We start from the raw sequence: 19,954 nt of genomic DNA, 5'->3' as shown, positions 1-19,954 counted from the left end.
TACCCTTGGTTTTGCACAGTAGAACACGGCACTGAAGATGCAGAGACTCAGTGGAAAATCAAAGATGTGCTCAATAAAGACATTTGACAGCTTGCTTTAGCAAATGCTCTACCGACTGAGCTATCCAGGCTCTGAAAAATGCTCTTCTTAGCTCCTCTAAGCGTCTTAACATAAAATATGGAGGTAAAGAAACAAAGCTTTGGTGGAAAATCAAAAATGTGCTCAAAATCTGCTAAACAGACATAGAAGGGTTGTTTCTGCAATAACCAAAGATGTTCTCAAGCTGCTACTATACCGTCGGTTTTGCACAGTAGAACACGACAATAAAGATGCAGAGACTTAGTGGAAAATCAAAGATGTGCTCAATAAAGACATTTGACAGCTTGCTTTAGCAAGTACGCCTGAACAGGGACTTGAACCCTGGACCCTCAGATTAAAAGTCTGATGCTCTACCGACTGAGCTATCCAGGCTCTGAAAAATGCTCTTCTTAGCTCCTCTAAGCGTCTTAACATAAAATATTGATGTAAAGAAACAAAGCTTTGGTGGAAAATCAACAATGTGCTCAAAATTTGCTAAACAGACATAGAAGGGTTGTTTCTGCAATAAGCAAAGATGTTCTCAAGCTGCTTCTATACCGTCGGTTTTGCACAGTAGAACACGACAATAAAGAAGCAAAGACTCAGTGGAAAATCAAAGATGTGCTCAATAAAGACATTTGACAGCTTGCTCTAGCAAGCACGCCTGAACAGGGACTTGTACCCTGGACCCTCAGATTAAAAGTCTGATGCTCTACCGACTGAGCTATCCAGGCTCTGAAAAATGCTCTTCTTGGCTCCTCTAAGCGTCTTAACATAAAATATGGAGGTAAAGAAACAAAGCTTTGGTGGAAAATCAAAAATGTGCTCAAAATCTGCTAAACAGACATAGAAGGGTTGTTTCTGCAATAACCAAAGATGTTCTCAAGCTGCTACTATACCGTCAGTTTTGCACAGTAGAACACGACAATAAAGAAGCAAAGACTCAGTGGAAAATCAAAGATGTGCTCAATAAAGACATTTGACAGCTTGCTTTAGCAAGTACGCCTGAACAGGGACCCTGGACCCTCAGATTAAAAGTCTGATGCTCTACCGACTGAGCTATCCAGGCTCTGAAAAATGCTCTTCTTAGCTCCTCTAAGCGTCTTAACATAAAATATGGAGGTAAAGAAACAAAGCTTTGGTGGAAAATCAAAAATGTGCTCAAAATCTGCTAAAGAGACATAGAAGGTTTGTTTCTGCAAAAAACAAAGATGTTCTCAAGCTGCTTCTATACCCTTGGTTTTGCACAGTAGAACACGACAATACAGAAGCAAAGACTCAGTGGAAAATCAAAGATGTGCTCAATAAAGACATTTGACAGCTTGCTTTAGCAAATACGCCTGAACAGGGACTTGAACCCTGGACCCTCAGATTAAAAGTCTGATGCTCTACTGACTGAGCTATCCAGGCTCTGAAAAATGCTCTTCTTAGCTCCTCTAAGCGTCTTAACATAAAATATGGAGGTAAAGAAACAAAGCTTTGGTGGAAAACCAACAATGTAACCAAAATTTGCTAAACAGACATAGAAGGGTTGTTTCTGCAAAAAACAAAGATTTTCTCAAGCTGCTTCTATACCCTCAGTTTTGCACAGTAGAACACGACAATAAAGAAGCAAAGACTCAGTGGAAAATCAAAGATGTGCTCAATAAAGACATTTGACAGCTTGCTTTAGCAAGTACGCCTGAACAGGGACTTGAACCCTGGACCCTCAGATTAAAAGTCTGATGCTCTACCGACTGAGCTATCCAGGCTCTGAAAAATGCTCTTCTTAGCTCCTCTAAGCGTCTTAACATAGAATATGGAGGTAAAGAAACAAAGCTTTGGTGGAAAATCAAAAATGTGCTCAAAATCTGCTAAAGAGACATAGAAGGGTTGTTTCTGCAATAAGCAAAGATGTTCTCAAGCTGCTTCTATACCCTTGGTTTTGCACAGTAGAACACGGCACTGAAGATGCAGAGACTCAGTGGAAAATCAAAGATGTGCTCAATAAAGACATTTGACAGCTTGCTTTATCAAATACGCCTGAACAGGAACTTGAACCCTGGACCCTCAGATTAAAAGTCTGATGCTCTACCGACTGAGCTATCCAGGCTCTGAAAAATGCTCTTCTTAGCTCCTCTAAGCGTCTTAACATAAAATATGGAGGTAAAGAAACAAAGCTTTGGTGGAAAATCAAAAATGTGCTCAAAATCTGCTAAACAGACATAGAAGGGTTGTTTCTGCAATAAGCAAAGATGTTCTCAAGCTGCTTCTATACCCTTGGTTTTGCACAGAACACGACAATACAGAAGCAAAGACTCAGTGGAAAATCAAAGATGTGCTCAATAAAGACATTTGACAGCTTGCTTTAGCAAGTACGCCTGAACAGGGACCCTGGACCCTCAGCTTAAAAGTCTGATGCTCTACCGACTGAGCTATCCAGGCTCTGAAAAATGCTCTTCTTAGCTCCTCTAAGCGTCTTAACATAAAATATGGAGGTAAAGAAACAAAGCTTTGGTGGAAAATCAAAAATGTGCTCAAAATCTGCTAAACAGACATAGAAGGGTTGTTTCTGCAAAAAAACAAAGATGTTCTCAAGCTGCTTCTATACCCTTGGTTTTGCACAGTAGAACACGACAATACAGAAGCAAAGACTCAGTGGAAAATCAAAGATGTGCTCAATAAAGACATTTGACAGCTTGCTTTAGCAAATACGCCTGAACAGGGACTTGAACCCTGGACCCTCAGATTAAAAGTCTGATGCTCTACCGAACCATGGACCCTCAGATTAAAAGTCTGATGCTCTACCGACTGAGCTATCCAGGCTCTGAAAAATGCTCTTCTTAGCTCCTCTAAGTGTCTTAACATAAAATATGGAGGTAAAGAAACAAAGCTTTGGTGGAAAATCAAAAATGTGCTCAAAATCTGCTAAAGAGACATAGAAGGGTTGTTTCTGCAATAAGCAAAGATGTTCTCAAGCTGCTTCTATACCCTTGGTTTTGCACAGTAGAACACGGCACTGAAGATGCAGAGACTCAGTGGAAAATCAAAGATGTGCTCAATAAAGACATTTGACCGCTTGCTTTAGCAAATATGCCTGAACAGGGACTTGAACCCTGGACCCTCAGATTAAAAGTCTGATGCTCTACCGACTGAGCTATCCAGGCTCTGAAAAATGCTCTTCTTAGCTCCTCTAAGCGTCTTAACATAAAATATGGAGGTAAAGAAACAAAGCTTTGGTGGAAAACCAACAATGTACCCAAAATTTGCTAAACAGACATAGAAGGGTTGTTTCTGCAATAAGCAAAGATTTTCTCAAGCTGCTTCTATACCCTCAGTTTTGCACAGTAGAACACGACAATAAAGAAGCAAAGACTCAGTGGAAAATCAAAGATGTGCTCAATAAAGACATTTGACAGCTTGCTTTAGCAAGTACGCCTGAACAGGGACTTGAACCCTGGACCCTCAGATTAAAAGTCTGATGCTCTACCGACTGAGCTATCCAGGCTCTGAAAAATGCTCTTCTTAGCTCCTCTAAGCGTCTTAACATAAAATATGGAGGTAAAGAAACAAAGCTTTGGTGGAAAACCAACAATGTACCCAAAATTTGCTAAACAGACATAGAAGGGTTGTTTCTGCAATAAGCAAAGATTTTCTCAAGCTGCTTCTATACCCTCAGTTTTGCACAGTAGAACACGACAATAAAGAAGCAAAGACTCAGTGGAAAATCAAAGATGTGCTCAATAAAGACATTTGACAGCTTGCTTTAGCAAGTACGCCTGAACAGGGACTTGAACCATGGACCCTCAGCTTAAAAGTCTAATGCTCTACCGACTGAGCTATCCAGGCTCTGAAAAATGCTCTTCTTAGCTCCTCTAAGCGTCTTAACATAAAATATGGAGGTAAAGAAACAAAGCTTTGGTGGAAAATCAAAAATGTGCTCAAAATCTGCTAAACAGACATAGAAGGGTTGTTTCTGCAAAAAACAAAGATGTTCTCAAGCTGCTTCTATACCCTTGGTTTTGCACAGTAGAACACGACAATACAGAAGCAAAGACTCAGTGGAAAATCAAAGATGTGCTCAATAAAGACATTTGACAGCTTGCTTTAGCAAATACGCCTGAACAGGGACTTGAACCCTGGACCCTCAGATTAAAAGTCTGATGCTCTACCGACTGAGCTATCCAGGCTCCGAAAAATGCTCTTTTTGGCTCCTCTAAGCGTCTTAACATAAAATATGGAGGTAAAGAAACAAAGCTTTGGTGGAAAATCAAAAATGTGCTCAAAATCTGCTAAACAGACATAGAAGGGTTGTTTCTGCAATAACCAAAGATGTTCTCAAGCTGCTACTATACCGTCGGTTTTGCACAGTAGAACACGACAATAAAGAAGCAAAGACTCAGTGGAAAATCAAAGATGTGCTCAATAAAGACATTTGACAGCTTGCTCTAGCAAGCACGCCTGAACAGGGACTTGTACCCTGGACCCTCAGATTAAAAGTCTGATGCTCTACCGACTGAGCTATCCAGGCTCTGAAAAATGCTCTTTTTAGCTCCTCTAAGTGTCTTAAGATAAAATATGGCGGTAAAGAAACAAAGCTTTGGTGGAAAATCAAAAATGTGCTCAAAATCTGCTAAACAGACATAGAAGGGTTGTTTCTGCAATAACCAAAGATGTTCTCAAGCTGCTACTATACCGTCAGTTTTGCACAGTAGAACACGACAATAAAGAAGCAAAGACTCAGTGGAAAATCAAAGATGTGCTCAATAAAGACATTTGACAGCTTGCTTTAGCAAGTACGCCTGAACAGGGACCTTGGACCCTCAGATTAAAAGTCTGATGCTCTACCGACTGAGCTATCCAGGCTCTGAAAAATGCTCTTCTTAGCTCCTCTAAGCGTCTTAACATAAAATATGGAGGTAAAGAAACAAAGCTTTGGTGGAAAATCAAAAATGTGCTCAAAATCTGCTAAACAGACATAGAAGGGTTGTTTCTGCAATAACCAAAGATGTTCTCAAGCTGCTACTATACCGTCGGTTTTGCACAGTAGAACACGACAATAAAGATGCAGAGACTTAGTGGAAAATCAAAGATGTGCTCAATAAAGACATTTGACAGCTTGCTTTAGCAAGTACGCCTGAACAGGGACTTGAACCCTGGACCCTCAGATTAAAAGTCTGATGCTCTACCGACTGAGCTATCCAGGCTCTGAAAAATGCTCTTCTTAGCTCCTCTAAGCGTCTTAACATAAAATATGGAGGTAAAGAAACAAAGCTTTGGTGGAAAATCAAAAATGTGCTCAAAATCTGCTAAACAGACATAGAAGGGTTGTTTCTGCAATAAGCAAAGATGTTCTCAAGCTGCTTCTATACCCTTGGTTTTGCACAGTAGAACACGGCACTGAAGATGCAGAGACTCAGTGGAAAATCAAAGATGTGCTCAATAAAGACATTTGACAGCTTGCTTTAGCAAATGCTCTACCGACTGAGCTATCCAGGCTCTGAAAAATGCTCTTCTTAGCTCCTCTAAGCGTCTTAACATAAAATATGGAGGTAAAGAAACAAAGCTTTGGTGGAAAATCAAAAATGTGCTCAAAATCTGCTAAACAGACATAGAAGGGTTGTTTCTGCAATAACCAAAGATGTTCTCAAGCTGCTACTATACCGTCGGTTTTGCACAGTAGAACACGACAATAAAGATGCAGAGACTTAGTGGAAAATCAAAGATGTGCTCAATAAAGACATTTGACAGCTTGCTTTAGCAAGTACGCCTGAACAGGGACCCTGGACCCTCAGATTAAAAGTCTGATGCTCTACCGACTGAGCTATCCAGGCTCTGAAAAATGCTCTTCTTAGCTCCTCTAAGCGTCTTAACATAAAATATTGATGTAAAGAAACAAAGCTTTGGTGGAAAATCAACAATGTGCTCAAAATTTGCTAAACAGACATAGAAGGGTTGTTTCTGCAATAAGCAAAGATGTTCTCAAGCTGCTTCTATACCGTCGGTTTTGCACAGTAGAACACGACAATAAAGAAGCAAAGACTCAGTGGAAAATCAAAGATGTGCTCAATAAAGACATTTGACAGCTTGCTCTAGCAAGCACGCCTGAACAGGGACTTGTACCCTGGACCCTCAGATTAAAAGTCTGATGCTCTACCGACTGAGCTATCCAGGCTCTGAAAAATGCTCTTCTTGGCTCCTCTAAGCGTCTTAACATAAAATATGGAGGTAAAGAAACAAAGCTTTGGTGGAAAATCAAAAATGTGCTCAAAATCTGCTAAACAGACATAGAAGGGTTGTTTCTGCAATAACCAAAGATGTTCTCAAGCTGCTACTATACCGTCAGTTTTGCACAGTAGAACACGACAATAAAGAAGCAAAGACTCAGTGGAAAATCAAAGATGTGCTCAATAAAGACATTTGACAGCTTGCTTTAGCAAGTACGCCTGAACAGGGACCCTGGACCCTCAGATTAAAAGTCTGATGCTCTACCGACTGAGCTATCCAGGCTCTGAAAAATGCTCTTCTTAGCTCCTCTAAGCGTCTTAACATAAAATATGGAGGTAAAGAAACAAAGCTTTGGTGGAAAATCAAAAATGTGCTCAAAATCTGCTAAAGAGACATAGAAGGTTTGTTTCTGCAAAAAACAAAGATGTTCTCAAGCTGCTTCTATACCCTTGGTTTTGCACAGTAGAACACGACAATACAGAAGCAAAGACTCAGTGGAAAATCAAAGATGTGCTCAATAAAGACATTTGACAGCTTGCTTTAGCAAATACGCCTGAACAGGGACTTGAACCCTGGACCCTCAGATTAAAAGTCTGATGCTCTACTGACTGAGCTATCCAGGCTCTGAAAAATGCTCTTCTTAGCTCCTCTAAGCGTCTTAACATAAAATATGGAGGTAAAGAAACAAAGCTTTGGTGGAAAACCAACAATGTAACCAAAATTTGCTAAACAGACATAGAAGGGTTGTTTCTGCAAAAAACAAAGATTTTCTCAAGCTGCTTCTATACCCTCAGTTTTGCACAGTAGAACACGACAATAAAGAAGCAAAGACTCAGTGGAAAATCAAAGATGTGCTCAATAAAGACATTTGACAGCTTGCTTTAGCAAGTACGCCTGAACAGGGACTTGAACCCTGGACCCTCAGATTAAAAGTCTGATGCTCTACCGACTGAGCTATCCAGGCTCTGAAAAATGCTCTTCTTAGCTCCTCTAAGCGTCTTAACATAGAATATGGAGGTAAAGAAACAAAGCTTTGGTGGAAAATCAAAAATGTGCTCAAAATCTGCTAAAGAGACATAGAAGGGTTGTTTCTGCAATAAGCAAAGATGTTCTCAAGCTGCTTCTATACCCTTGGTTTTGCACAGTAGAACACGGCACTGAAGATGCAGAGACTCAGTGGAAAATCAAAGATGTGCTCAATAAAGACATTTGACAGCTTGCTTTATCAAATACGCCTGAACAGGGACTTGAACCCTGGACCCTCAGATTAAAAGTCTGATGCTCTACCGACTGAGCTATCCAGGCTCTGAAAAATGCTCTTCTTAGCTCCTCTAAGCGTCTTAACATAAAATATGGAGGTAAAGAAACAAAGCTTTGGTGGAAAATCAAAAATGTGCTCAAAATCTGCTAAACAGACATAGAAGGGTTGTTTCTGCAATAAGCAAAGATGTTCTCAAGCTGCTTCTATACCCTTGGTTTTGCACAGAACACGACAATACAGAAGCAAAGACTCAGTGGAAAATCAAAGATGTGCTCAATAAAGACATTTGACAGCTTGTTTAGCAAGTACGCCTGAACAGGGACCCTGGACCCTCAGCTTAAAAGTCTGATGCTCTACCGACTGAGCTATCCAGGCTCTGAAAAATGCTCTTCTTAGCTCCTCTAAGCGTCTTAACATAAAATATGGAGGTAAAGAAACAAAGCTTTGGTGGAAAATCAAAAATGTGCTCAAAATCTGCTAAACAGACATAGAAGGGTTGTTTCTGCAAAAAAACAAAGATGTTCTCAAGCTGCTTCTATACCCTTGGTTTTGCACAGTAGAACACGACAATACAGAAGCAAAGACTCAGTGGAAAATCAAAGATGTGCTCAATAAAGACATTTGACAGCTTGCTTTAGCAAATACGCCTGAACAGGGACTTGAACCCTGGACCCTCAGATTAAAAGTCTGATGCTCTACCGAACCATGGACCCTCAGATTAAAAGTCTGATGCTCTACCGACTGAGCTATCCAGGCTCTGAAAAATGCTCTTCTTAGCTCCTCTAAGTGTCTTAACATAAAATATGGAGGTAAAGAAACAAAGCTTTGGTGGAAAATCAAAAATGTGCTCAAAATCTGCTAAACAGACATACAAGGGTTGTTTCTGCAATAAGCAAAGATGTTCTCAAGCTGCTTCTATACCCTTGGTTTTGCACAGTAGAACACGGCACTGAAGATGCAGAGACTCAGTGGAAAATCAAAGATATGCTCAATAAAGACATTTGACAGCTTGCTTTAACAAGTACGCCTGAACAGGGACTTGAACCCTGGACCCTCAGATTAAAAGTCTGATGCTCTACTGACTGAGCTATCCAGGCTCCGAAAAATGCTCTTCTTGGCTCCTCTAAGCGTCTTAACATAAAATATGGAGGTAAAGAAACAAAGCTTTGGTGGAAAATCAACAATGTACCCAAAATTTGCTAAACAGACATAGAAGGGTTGTTTCTGCAAAAAACAAAGATTTTCTCAAGCTGCTTCTATACCCTCAGTTTTGCACAGTAGAACACGACAATAAAGAAGCAAAGACTCAGTGGAAAATCAAAGATGTGCTCAATAAAGACATTTGACAGCTTGCTTTAGCAAGTACGCCTGAACAGGGACTTGAACCATGGACCCTCAGATTAAAAGTCTGATGCTCTACCGACTGAGCTATCCAGGCTCTGAAAAATGCTCTTCTTAGCTCCTCTAAGCGTCTTAACATAAAATATGGAGGTAAAGAAACAAAGCTTTGGTGGAAAATCAAAAATGTGCTCAAAATCTGCTAAAGAGACATAGAAGGGTTGTTTCTGCAATAAGCAAAGATGTTCTCAAGCTGCTTCTATACCCTTGGTTTTGCACAGTAGAACACGGCACTGAAGATGCAGAGACTCAGTGGAAAATCAAAGATGTGCTCAATAAAGACATTTGACAGCTTGCTTTAGCAAATATGCCTGAACAGGGACTTGAACCCTGGACCCTCAGATTAAAAGTCTGATGCTCTACCGACTGAGCTATCCAGGCTCTGAAAAATGCTCTTCTTAGCTCCTCTAAGCGTCTTAACATAAAATATGGAGGTAAAGAAACAAAGCTTTGGTGGAAAACCAACAATGTACCCAAAATTTGCTAAACAGACATAGAAGGGTTGTTTCTGCAATAAGCAAAGATTTTCTCAAGCTGCTTCTATACCCTCAGTTTTGCACAGTAGAACACGACAATAAAGAAGCAAAGACTCAGTGGAAAATCAAAGATGTGCTCAATAAAGACATTTGACAGCTTGCTTTAGCAAGTACGCCTGAACAGGGACTTGAACCATGGACCCTCAGCTTAAAAGTCTAATGCTCTACCGACTGAGCTATCCAGGCTCTGAAAAATGCTCTTCTTAGCTCCTCTAAGCGTCTTAACATAAAATATGGAGGTAAAGAAACAAAGCTTTGGTGGAAAATCAAAAATGTGCTCAAAATCTGCTAAACAGACATAGAAGGGTTGTTTCTGCAAAAAACAAAGATGTTCTCAAGCTGCTTCTATACCCTTGGTTTTGCACAGTAGAACACGACAATACAGAAGCAAAGACTCAGTGGAAAATCAAAGATGTGCTCAATAAAGACATTTGACAGCTTGCTTTAGCAAATACGCCTGAACAGGGACTTGAACCCTGGACCCTCAGATTAAAAGTCTGATGCTCTACCGACTGAGCTATCCAGGCTCCGAAAAATGCTCTTCTTGGCTCCTCTAAGCGTCTTAACATAAAATATGGAGGTAAAGAAACAAAGCTTTGGTGGAAAATCAAAAATGTGCTCAAAATCTGCTAAACAGACATAGAAGGGTTGTTTCTGCAATAACCAAAGATGTTCTCAAGCTGCTACTATACCGTCGGTTTTGCACAGTAGAACACGACAATAAAGAAGCAAAGACTCAGTGGAAAATCAAAGATGTGCTCAATAAAGACATTTGACAGCTTGCTCTAGCAAGCACGCCTGAACAGGGACTTGTACCCTGGAACCTCAGATTAAAAGTCTGATGCTCTACCGACTGAGCTATCCAGGCTCTGAAAAATGCTCTTTTTAGCTCCTCTAAGTGTCTTAAGATAAAATATGGCGGTAAAGAAACAAAGCTTTGGTGGAAAATCAAAAATGTGCTCAAAATCTGCTAAACAGACATAGAAGGGTTGTTTCTGCAATAACCAAAGATGTTCTCAAGCTGCTACTATACCGTCAGTTTTGCACAGTAGAACACGACAATAAAGAAGCAAAGACTCAGTGGAAAATCAAAGATGTGCTCAATAAAGACATTTGACAGCTTGCTTTAGCAAGTACGCCTGAACAGGGACCTTGGACCCTCAGATTAAAAGTCTGATGCTCTACCGACTGAGCTATCCAGGCTCTGAAAAATGCTCTTCTTAGCTCCTCTAAGCGTCTTAACATAAAATATGGAGGTAAAGAAACAAAGCTTTGGTGGAAAATCAAAAATGTGCTCAAAATCTGCTAAACAGACATAGAAGGGTTGTTTCTGCAATAACCAAAGATGTTCTCAAGCTGCTACTATACCGTCGGTTTTGCACAGTAGAACACGACAATAAAGATGCAGAGACTTAGTGGAAAATCAAAGATGTGCTCAATAAAGACATTTGACAGCTTGCTTTAGCAAGTACGCCTGAACAGGGACTTGAACCCTGGACCCTCAGATTAAAAGTCTGATGCTCTACCGACTGAGCTATCCAGGCTCTGAAAAATGCTCTTCTTAGCTCCTCTAAGCGTCTTAACATAAAATATGGAGGTAAAGAAACAAAGCTTTGGTGGAAAATCAAAAATGTGCTCAAAATCTGCTAAACAGACATAGAAGGGTTGTTTCTGCAATAAGCAAAGATGTTCTCAAGCTGCTTCTATACCCTTGGTTTTGCACAGTAGAACACGGCACTGAAGATGCAGAGACTCAGTGGAAAATCAAAGATGTGCTCAATAAAGACATTTGACAGCTTGCTTTAGCAAATGCTCTACCGACTGAGCTATCCAGGCTCTGAAAAATGCTCTTCTTAGCTCCTCTAAGCGTCTTAACATAAAATATGGAGGTAAAGAAACAAAGCTTTGGTGGAAAATCAAAAATGTGCTCAAAATCTGCTAAACAGACATAGAAGGGTTGTTTCTGCAATAACCAAAGATGTTCTCAAGCTGCTACTATACCGTCGGTTTTGCACAGTAGAACACGACAATAAAGATGCAGAGACTTAGTGGAAAATCAAAGATGTGCTCAATAAAGACATTTGACAGCTTGCTTTAGCAAGTACGCCTGAACAGGGACTTGAACCCTGGACCCTCAGATTAAAAGTCTGATGCTCTACCGACTGAGCTATCCAGGCTCTGAAAAATGCTCTTCTTAGCTCCTCTAAGCGTCTTAACATAAAATATTGATGTAAAGAAACAAAGCTTTGGTGGAAAATCAACAATGTGCTCAAAATTTGCTAAACAGACATAGAAGGGTTGTTTCTGCAATAAGCAAAGATGTTCTCAAGCTGCTTCTATACCGTCGGTTTTGCACAGTAGAACACGACAATAAAGAAGCAAAGACTCAGTGGAAAATCAAAGATGTGCTCAATAAAGACATTTGACAGCTTGCTCTAGCAAGCACGCCTGAACAGGGACTTGTACCCTGGACCCTCAGATTAAAAGTCTGATGCTCTACCGAATGAGCTATCCAGGCTCTGAAAAATGCTCTTCTTGGCTCCTCTAAGCGTCTTAACATAAAATATGGAGGTAAAGAAACAAAGCTTTGGTGGAAAATCAAAAATGTGCTCAAAATCTGCTAAACAGACATAGAAGGGTTGTTTCTGCAATAACCAAAGATGTTCTCAAGCTGCTACTATACCGTCAGTTTTGCACAGTAGAACACGACAATAAAGAAGCAAAGACTCAGTGGAAAATCAAAGATGTGCTCAATAAAGACATTTGACAGCTTGCTTTAGCAAGTACGCCTGAACAGGGACCCTGGACCCTCAGATTAAAAGTCTGATGCTCTACCGACTGAGCTATCCAGGCTCTGAAAAATGCTCTTCTTAGCTCCTCTAAGCGTCTTAACATAGAATATGGAGGTAAAGAAACAAAGCTTTGGTGGAAAATCAAAAATGTGCTCAAAATCTGCTAAAGAGACATAGAAGGTTTGTTTCTGCAAAAAACAAAGATGTTCTCAAGCTGCTTCTATACCCTTGGTTTTGCACAGTAGAACACGACAATACAGAAGCAAAGACTCAGTGGAAAATCAAAGATGTGCTCAATAAAGACATTTGACAGCTTGCTTTAGCAAATACGCCTGAACAGGGACTTGAACCCTGGACCCTCAGATTAAAAGTCTGATGCTCTACTGACTGAGCTATCCAGGCTCTGAAAAATGCTCTTCTTAGCTCCTCTAAGCGTCTTAACATAGAATATGGAGGTAAAGAAACAAAGCTTTGGTGGAAAATCAAAAATGTGCTCAAAATCTGCTAAAGAGACATAGAAGGGTTGTTTCTGCAATAAGCAAAGATGTTCTCAAGCTGCTTCTATACCCTTGGTTTTGCACAGTAGAACACGGCACTGAAGATGCAGAGACTCAGTGGAAAATCAAAGATGTGCTCAATAAAGACATTTGACAGCTTGCTTTATCAAATACGCCTGAACAGGGACTTGAACCCTGGACCCTCAGATTAAAAGTCTGATGCTCTACCGACTGAGCTATCCAGGCTCTGAAAAATGCTCTTCTTAGCTCCTCTAAGCGTCTTAACATAAAATATGGAGGTAAAGAAACAAAGCTTTGGTGGAAAATCAAAAATGTGCTCAAAATCTGCTAAACAGACATAGAAGGGTTGTTTCTGCAATAAGCAAAGATGTTCTCAAGCTGCTTCTATACCCTTGGTTTTGCACAGAACACGACAATACAGAAGCAAAGACTCAGTGGAAAATCAAAGATGTGCTCAATAAAGACATTTGACAGCTTGCTTTAGCAAGTACGCCTGAACAGGGACCCTGGACCCTCAGCTTAAAAGTCTGATGCTCTACCGACTGAGCTATCCAGGCTCTGAAAAATGCTCTTCTTAGCTCCTCTAAGCGTCTTAACATAAAATATGGAGGTAAAGAAACAAAGCTTTGGTGGAAAATCAAAAATGTGCTCAAAATCTGCTAAACAGACATAGAAGGGTTGTTTCTGCAAAAAACAAAGATGTTCTCAAGCTGCTTCTATACCCTTGGTTTTGCACAGTAGAACACGACAATACAGAAGCAAAGACTCAGTGGAAAATCAAAGATGTGCTCAATAAAGACATTTGACAGCTTGCTTTAGCAAATACGCCTGAACAGGGACTTGAACCATGGACCCTCAGCTTAAAAGTCTGATGCTCTACCGACTGAGCTATCCAGGCTCTGAAAAATGCTCTTCTTAGCTCCTCTAAGCGTCTTAACATAAAATATGGAGGTAAAGAAACAAAGCTTTGGTGGAAAATCAAAAATGTGCTCAAAATCTGCTAAACAGACATAGAAGGGTTGTTTCTGCAATAACCAAAGATGTTCTCAAGCTGCTACTATACCGTCGGTTTTGCACAGTAGAACACGACAATAAAGAAGCAAAGACTCAGTGGAAAATCAAAGATGTGCTCAATAAAGACATTTGACAGCTTGCTCTAGCAAGCACACCTGAACAGGGACTTGTACCCTGGACCCTCAGATTAAAAGTCTGATGCTCTACCGACTGAGCTATCCAGGCTCTGAAAAATGCTCTTTTTAGCTCCTCTAAGTGTCTTAAGATAAAATATGGCGGTAAAGAAACAAAGCTTTGGTGGAAAATCAAAAATGTGCTCAAAATCTGCTAAACAGACATAGAAGGGTTGTTTCTGCAATAACCAAAGATGTTCTCAAGCTGCTACTATACCGTCGGTTTTGCACAGTAGAACACGACAATAAAGAAGCAAAGACTCAGTGGAAAATCAAAGATGTGCTCAATAAAGACATTTGACAGCTTGCTCTAGCAAGCACGCCTGAACAGGGACTTGTACCCTGGACCCTCAGATTAAAAGTCTGATGCTCTACCGACTGAGCTATCCAGGCTCTGAAAAATGCTCTTTTTAGCTCCTCTAAGTGTCTTAAGATAAAATATGGCGGTAAAGAAACAAAGCTTTGGTGGAAAATCAAAAATGTGCTCAAAATCTGCTAAACAGAGATAGAAGGGTTGTTTCTGCAATAACCAAAGATGTTCTCAAGCTGCTACTATACCGTCAGTTTTGCACAGTAGAACACGACAATAAAGAAGCAAAGACTCAGTGGAAAATCAAAGATGTGCTCAATAAAGACATTTGACAGCTTGCTTTAGCAAGTACGCCTGAACAGGGACCTTGGACCCTCAGATTAAAAGTCTGATGCTCTACCGACTGAGCTATCCAGGCTCTGAAAAATGCTCTTCTTAGCTCCTCTAAGCGTCTTAACATAAAATATGGAGGTAAAGAAACAAAGCTTTGGTGGAAAATCAAAAATGTGCTCAAAATCTGCTAAACAGACATAGAAGGGTTGTTTCTGCAATAAGCAAAGATGTTCTCAAGCTGCTACTATACCGTCGGTTTTGCACAGTAGAACACGACAATAAAGATGCAGAGACTTAGTGGAAAATCAAAGATGTGCTCAATAAAGACATTTGACAGCTTGCTTTAGCAAGTACGCCTGAACAGGGACTTGAACCCTGGACCCTCAGATTAAAAGTCTGATGCTCTACCGACTGAGCTATCCAGGCTCTGAAAAATGCTCTTCTTAGCTCCTCTAAGCGTCTTAACATAAAATATGGAGGTAAAGAAACAAAGCTTTGGTGGAAAATCAAAAATGTGCTCAAAATCTGCTAAAGAGACATAGAAGGGTTGTTTCTGCAATAAGCAAAGATGTTCTCAAGCTGCTTCTATACCCTTGGTTTTGCACAGTAGAACACGGCACTGAAGATGCAGAGACTCAGTGGAAAATCAAAGATGTGCTCAATAAAGACATTTGACAGCTTGCTTTAGCAAATACGCCTGAACAGGGACTTGAACCCTGGACCCTCAGATTAAAAGTCTGATGCTCTACCGACTGAGCTATCCAGGCTCTGAAAAATGCTCTTCTTAGGGCTCATGTCCACGGGCAAAATAGGATTTAGGATCCGCAGCGGATTTCCTGCATGCGGATCCGCATCCCATAGGGATGCATTGACCACCCGCGGGTAGATAAATACCCGCGGATCGTCAATAAAAGGGATTTTAAAAAAAATGGAGCATGGAAAAATCCGGACCATGCTCCATTTTCGTGCGGGTCTCCCGCGGGGACGGCTCCCGCGGGCTTCTATTGAAGCCTATGGAAGCCGTCCGGATCCGCGGGAGACCTAAAATAGGAATTTAAAGTATTTACCATCCGGCGCGGGCGGGGAAGGTCAGCTGTTCCTCACGGCCGCATCTTCCTTGCTTCGGCTCGGCGGATGTGCCCGGCGCATGCGCGCGGCACGTCGGCGACGTGCCGGCGACGTGCCGCCGGCGTCAGGAATTCATCCGCCGGCCGAAAATGAAGATCCGGCCGTGAGGAACAGCTGATCTTCTCCGCCCGCGCCGGATGGTAAATACTTTTAAATTCTTATTTTCGGCGCTCATGTCCGCGGGGCAGGAGGGACCCGCTGCAGATTCTACATGTAGAATCTGCAGCGGATCTGATTTTCCCCGTGGACATGAGGCCTTAGCTCCTCTAAGCGTCTTAACATAAAATATGGAGGTAAAGAAACAAAGCTTTGGTGGAAAATCAAAAATGTGCTCAAAATCTGCTAAACAGACATAGAAGGGTTGTTTCTGCAATAAGCAAAGATGTTCTCAAGCTGCTTCTATACCCTTGGTTTTGCACAGTAGAACACGGCACTGAAGATGCAGAGACTCAGTGGAAAATCAAAGATGTGCTCAATAAAGACATTTGACAGCTTGCTTTAGCAAATGCTCTACCGACTGAGCTATCCAGGCTCTGAAAAATGCTCTTCTTAGCTCCTCTAAGCGTCTTAACATAAAATATGGAGGTAAAGAAACAAAGCTTTGGTGGAAAATCAAAAATGTGCTCAAAATCTGCTAAACAGACATAGAAGGGTTGTTTCTGCAATAACCAAAGATGTTCTCAAGCTGCTACTATACCGTCGGTTTTGCACAGTAGAACACGACAATAAAGATGCAGAGACTTAGTGGAAAATCAAAGATGTGCTCAATAAAGACATTTGACAGCTTGCTTTAGCAAGTACGCCTGAACAGGGACTTGAACCCTGGACCCTCAGATTAAAAGTCTGATGCTCTACCGACTGAGCTATCCAGGCTCTGAAAAATGCTCTTCTTAGCTCCTCTAAGCGTCTTAACATAAAATATTGATGTAAAGAAACAAAGCTTTGGTGGAAAATCAACAATGTGCTCAAAATTTGCTAAACAGACATAGAAGGGTTGTTTCTGCAATAAGCAAAGATGTTCTCAAGCTGCTTCTATACCGTCGGTTTTGCACAGTAGAACACGACAATAAAGAAGCAAAGACTCAGTGGAAAATCAAAGATGTGCTCAATAAAGACATTTGACAGCTTGCTCTAGCAAGCACGCCTGAACAGGGACTTGTACCCTGGACCCTCAGATTAAAAGTCTGATGCTCTACCGACTGAGCTATCCAGGCTCTGAAAAATGCTCTTCTTGGCTCCTCTAAGCGTCTTAACATAAAATATGGAGGTAAAGAAACAAAGCTTTGGTGGAAAATCAAAAATGTGCTCAAAATCTGCTAAACAGACATAGAAGGGTTGTTTCTGCAATAACCAAAGATGTTCTCAAGCTGCTACTATACCGTCAGTTTTGCACAGTAGAACACGACAATAAAGAAGCAAAGACTCAGTGGAAAATCAAAGATGTGCTCAATAAAGACATTTGACAGCTTGCTTTAGCAAGTACGCCTGAACAGGGACCCTGGACCCTCAGATTAAAAGTCTGATGCTCTACCGACTGAGCTATCCAGGCTCTGAAAAATGCTCTTCTTAGCTCCTCTAAGCGTCTTAACATAAAATATGGAGGTAAAGAAACAAAGCTTTGGTGGAAAATCAAAAATGTGCTCAAAATCTGCTAAAGAGACATAGAAGGTTTGTTTCTGCAAAAAACAAAGATGTTCTCAAGCTGCTTCTATACCCTTGGTTTTGCACAGTAGAACACGACAATACAGAAGCAAAGACTCAGTGGAAAATCAAAGATGTGCTCAATAAAGACATTTGACAGCTTGCTTTAGCAAATACGCCTGAACAGGGACTTGAACCCTGGACCCTCAGATTAAAAGTCTGATGCTCTACTGACTGAGCTATCCAGGCTCTGAAAAATGCTCTTCTTAGCTCCTCTAAGCGTCTTAACATAAAATATGGAGGTAAAGAAACAAAGCTTTGGTGGAAAACCAACAATGTAACCAAAATTTGCTAAACAGACATAGAAGGGTTGTTTCTGCAAAAAACAAAGATTTTCTCAAGCTGCTTCTATACCCTCAGTTTTGCACAGTAGAACACGACAATAAAGAAGCAAAGACTCAGTGGAAAATCAAAGATGTGCTCAATAAAGACATTTGACAGCTTGCTTTAGCAAGTACGCCTGAACAGGGACCCTGGACCCTCAGCTTAAAAGTCTGATGCTCTACCGACTGAGCTATCCAGGCTCTGAAAAATGCTCTTCTTAGCTCCTCTAAGCGTCTTAACATAAAATATGGAGGTAAAGAAACAAAGCTTTGGTGGAAAATCAAAAATGTGCTCAAAATCTGCTAAACAGACATAGAAGGGTTGTTTCTGCAATAAGCAAAGATGTTCTCAAGCTGCTTCTATACCCTTGGTTTTGCACAGTTGAACACGGCACTGAAGATGCAGAGACTTAGTGGAAAATCAAAGATGTGCTCAATAAAGACATTTGACAGCTTGCTTTAGCAAGTACCCCTGAACAGGGACTTGAACCCTGGACCCTCAGATTAAAAGTCTGATGCTCTACCGACTGAGCTATCCAGGCTCTGAAAAATGCTCTTCTTAGCTCCTCTAAGCGTCTTAACATAAAATATGGAGGTAAAGAAACAAAGCTTTGGTGGAAAATCAAAAATGTGCTCAAAATCTGCTAAACAGACATAGAAGGGTTGTTTCTGCAATAACCAAAGATGTTCTCAAGCTGCTACTATACCGTCGGTTTTGCACAGTAGAACACGACAATAAAGATGCAGAGACTTAGTGGAAAATCAAAGATGTGCTCAATAAAGACATTTGACAGCTTGCTTTAGCAAGTACGCCTGAACAGGGACTTGAACCCTGGACCCTCAGATTAAAAGTCTGATGCTCTACCGACTGAGCTATCCAGGCTCTGAAAAATGCTCTTCTTAGCTCCTCTAAGCGTCTTAACATAAAATATTGATGTAAAGAAACAAAGCTTTGGTGGAAAATCAACAATGTGCTCAAAATTTGCTAAACAGACATAGAAGGGTTGTTTCTGCAATAAGCAAAGATGTTCTCAAGCTGCTTCTATACCGTCGGTTTTGCACAGTAGAACACGACAATAAAGAAGCAAAGACTCAGTGGAAAATCAAAGATGTGCTCAATAAAGACATTTGACAGCTTGCTCTAGCAAGCACGCCTGAACAGGGACTTGTACCCTGGACCCTCAGATTAAAAGTCTGATGCTCTACCGACTGAGCTATCCAGGCTCTGAAAAATGCTCTTCTTGGCTCCTCTAAGCGTCTTAACATAAAATATGGAGGTAAAGAAACAAAGCTTTGGTGGAAAATCAAAAATGTGCTCAAAATCTGCTAAACAGACATAGAAGGGTTGTTTCTGCAATAACCAAAGATGTTCTCAAGCTGCTACTATACCGTCGGTTTTGCACAGTAGAACACGACAATAAAGAAGCAAAGACTCAGTGGAAAATCAAAGATGTGCTCAATAAAGACATTTGACAGCTTGCTCTAGCAAGCACGCCTGAACAGGGACTTGTACCCTGGACCCTCAGATTAAAAGTCTGATGCTCTACCGACTGAGCTATCCAGGCTCTGAAAAATGCTCTTTTTAGCTCCTCTAAGTGTCTTTAGATAAAATATGGCGGTAAAGAAACAAAGCTTTGGTGGAAAATCAAAAATGTGCTCAAAATCTGCTAAACAGACATAGAAGGGTTGTTTCTGCAATAACCAAAGATGTTCTCAAGCTGCTACTATACCGTCAGTTTTGCACAGTAGAACACGACAATAAAGAAGCAAAGACTCAGTGGAAAATCAAAGATGTGCTCAATAAAGACATTTGACAGCTTGCTTTAGCAAGTATGCCTGAACAGGGACCCTGGACCCTCAGATTAAAAGTCTGATGCTCTACCGACTGAGCTATCCAGGCTCTGAAAAATGCTCTTCTTAGCTCCTCTAAGCGTCTTAACATAAAATATGGAGGTAAAGAAACAAAGCTTTGGTGGAAAATCAAAAATGTGCTCAAAATCTGCTAAAGAGACATAGAAGGGTTGTTTCTGCAAAAAACAAAGATGTTCTCAAGCTGCTTCTATACCCTTGGTTTTGCACAGTAGAACACGACAATACAGAAGCAAAGACTCAGTGGAAAATCAAAGATGTGCTCAATAAAGACATTTGACAGCTTGCTTTAGCAAATACGCCTGAACAGGGA

At 40.8% G+C, this 19,954-nt stretch overlaps 17 non-coding genes across 17 annotated transcripts; all 17 read right to left on the bottom strand.

Annotated features, from left to right (window-relative positions):
* Window positions 1-398: 398 nt before the first annotated feature.
* Window positions 399-471, bottom strand: TRNAK-UUU (transfer RNA lysine (anticodon UUU)). Its single transcript has one exon. It is a non-coding gene; the product is annotated as a tRNA-Lys (tRNA).
* Window positions 472-1,756: 1,285 nt separating this feature from the next.
* Window positions 1,757-1,829, bottom strand: TRNAK-UUU (transfer RNA lysine (anticodon UUU)). The gene has a single exon. It is a non-coding gene; the product is annotated as a tRNA-Lys (tRNA).
* A 1,322-nt stretch (window positions 1,830-3,151) lies between these two features.
* Window positions 3,152-3,224, bottom strand: TRNAK-UUU (transfer RNA lysine (anticodon UUU)). Its single transcript has one exon. It is a non-coding gene; the product is annotated as a tRNA-Lys (tRNA).
* A 268-nt stretch (window positions 3,225-3,492) lies between these two features.
* On the bottom strand, window positions 3,493-3,565 carry TRNAK-UUU (transfer RNA lysine (anticodon UUU)). Its single transcript has one exon. It is a non-coding gene; the product is annotated as a tRNA-Lys (tRNA).
* A 609-nt stretch (window positions 3,566-4,174) lies between these two features.
* TRNAK-UUU (transfer RNA lysine (anticodon UUU)) lies at window positions 4,175-4,247 on the bottom strand. Its single transcript has one exon. It is a non-coding gene; the product is annotated as a tRNA-Lys (tRNA).
* Window positions 4,248-5,191: 944 nt separating this feature from the next.
* Window positions 5,192-5,264, bottom strand: TRNAK-UUU (transfer RNA lysine (anticodon UUU)). The gene has a single exon. It is a non-coding gene; the product is annotated as a tRNA-Lys (tRNA).
* Window positions 5,265-7,176: 1,912 nt separating this feature from the next.
* TRNAK-UUU (transfer RNA lysine (anticodon UUU)) lies at window positions 7,177-7,249 on the bottom strand. Its single transcript has one exon. It is a non-coding gene; the product is annotated as a tRNA-Lys (tRNA).
* Window positions 7,250-7,517: 268 nt separating this feature from the next.
* On the bottom strand, window positions 7,518-7,590 carry TRNAK-UUU (transfer RNA lysine (anticodon UUU)). Its single transcript has one exon. It is a non-coding gene; the product is annotated as a tRNA-Lys (tRNA).
* A 1,662-nt stretch (window positions 7,591-9,252) lies between these two features.
* Window positions 9,253-9,325, bottom strand: TRNAK-UUU (transfer RNA lysine (anticodon UUU)). Its single transcript has one exon. It is a non-coding gene; the product is annotated as a tRNA-Lys (tRNA).
* A 609-nt stretch (window positions 9,326-9,934) lies between these two features.
* Window positions 9,935-10,007, bottom strand: TRNAK-UUU (transfer RNA lysine (anticodon UUU)). Its single transcript has one exon. It is a non-coding gene; the product is annotated as a tRNA-Lys (tRNA).
* Window positions 10,008-10,951: 944 nt separating this feature from the next.
* On the bottom strand, window positions 10,952-11,024 carry TRNAK-UUU (transfer RNA lysine (anticodon UUU)). The gene has a single exon. It is a non-coding gene; the product is annotated as a tRNA-Lys (tRNA).
* Window positions 11,025-11,584: 560 nt separating this feature from the next.
* On the bottom strand, window positions 11,585-11,657 carry TRNAK-UUU (transfer RNA lysine (anticodon UUU)). The gene has a single exon. It is a non-coding gene; the product is annotated as a tRNA-Lys (tRNA).
* Window positions 11,658-12,942: 1,285 nt separating this feature from the next.
* TRNAK-UUU (transfer RNA lysine (anticodon UUU)) lies at window positions 12,943-13,015 on the bottom strand. The gene has a single exon. It is a non-coding gene; the product is annotated as a tRNA-Lys (tRNA).
* Window positions 13,016-14,973: 1,958 nt separating this feature from the next.
* TRNAK-UUU (transfer RNA lysine (anticodon UUU)) lies at window positions 14,974-15,046 on the bottom strand. The gene has a single exon. It is a non-coding gene; the product is annotated as a tRNA-Lys (tRNA).
* Window positions 15,047-15,314: 268 nt separating this feature from the next.
* TRNAK-UUU (transfer RNA lysine (anticodon UUU)) lies at window positions 15,315-15,387 on the bottom strand. The gene has a single exon. It is a non-coding gene; the product is annotated as a tRNA-Lys (tRNA).
* Window positions 15,388-16,548: 1,161 nt separating this feature from the next.
* On the bottom strand, window positions 16,549-16,621 carry TRNAK-UUU (transfer RNA lysine (anticodon UUU)). Its single transcript has one exon. It is a non-coding gene; the product is annotated as a tRNA-Lys (tRNA).
* Window positions 16,622-18,582: 1,961 nt separating this feature from the next.
* TRNAK-UUU (transfer RNA lysine (anticodon UUU)) lies at window positions 18,583-18,655 on the bottom strand. Its single transcript has one exon. It is a non-coding gene; the product is annotated as a tRNA-Lys (tRNA).
* Between the last annotated feature and the right edge of the window lie 1,299 nt (window positions 18,656-19,954).

Source organism: Eleutherodactylus coqui, chromosome 7 (genome assembly GCF_035609145.1).
Source record: "Eleutherodactylus coqui strain aEleCoq1 chromosome 7, aEleCoq1.hap1, whole genome shotgun sequence".
NCBI lineage: Eukaryota > Metazoa > Chordata > Amphibia > Anura > Eleutherodactylidae > Eleutherodactylus > Eleutherodactylus coqui.
The sequence above is the reverse complement of the archived record's forward strand: the minus strand, read 5'-3'. Positions and strand labels throughout refer to the sequence as shown.